Here is a 969-nt window from a genome sequence, read left to right on the forward strand (position 1 = left end):
AAGGAGAGAGCATATCTCACCCATATTGGCCTCTCTTCATTGGCTTCCTGTTAATTCTAGAATAGAATTTAAAATTCTTCTTCTTACTTATAAGGTTTTGAATAATCAGGTCCCATCTTATCTTAGGGACCTCATAGTACCATATCACCCCAATAGAGCGCTTCGCTCTCAGACTGCAGGCTTACTTGTAGTTCCTAGGGTTTGTAAGAGTAGAATGGGAGGCAGAGCCTTCAGCTTTCAGGCTCCTCTCCTGTGGAACCAGCTCCCAATTCAGATCAGGGACAGACACCCTCTCTACTTTTAAGATTAGGCTTAAAACTTTCCTTTTTGCTAAAGCTTATAGTTAGGGGTGGATCAGGTGACCCTGAACCATCCCTTAGTTATGCTGCTAGACTTAGACTGCGGGGGGGTTCCCATGATGCACTGAGTGTTTCTTTCTCTTTTTGCTCTGTATGCACCACTCTGCATTTAATCATTAGTGATGATCTCTGCTCCCCTCCACAGCATGTCTTTTTCCTGGTTCTCTCCCTCAGCCCCCCAGTCCCAGCAGAAGACTGCCCCTCCCTGAGCCCACTGTTGCCAAGTGCTTGCTCACAGGGGGTCGTTTTGACCGTTGGGGTTTTACATAATTATTGTATGGCCTTGCCTTGCATATAGAGCCCTTGGGGCAACTGTTTGTTGTGATTTGGCGCTATATAAATAAATTGATTTTATTTGAAGTGAGGGAAGCCACCAAGACACTAACAACTGAAGGGTTGATAAATTAGGGAAGCCACAAAGACACTCATAACAACTGAAGGATTGATAAATGGGGGAAGCCACCCAGACACAACACCCCTGCAGAAGTGTCAAGTAAGGGAAATCAACAAGACACTCGTGACAACTCTGATTTACAAGTGAGGGAAGCCACAAGACACTGACACCTCTGAAGTTTCTATGAGAGTGACTGGACAGTCTACAACAGCTTTC

The sequence above is a fragment of the Thalassophryne amazonica genome, unplaced genomic scaffold (genome assembly GCF_902500255.1).
Source record: "Thalassophryne amazonica unplaced genomic scaffold, fThaAma1.1, whole genome shotgun sequence".
NCBI lineage: Eukaryota > Metazoa > Chordata > Actinopteri > Batrachoidiformes > Batrachoididae > Thalassophryne > Thalassophryne amazonica.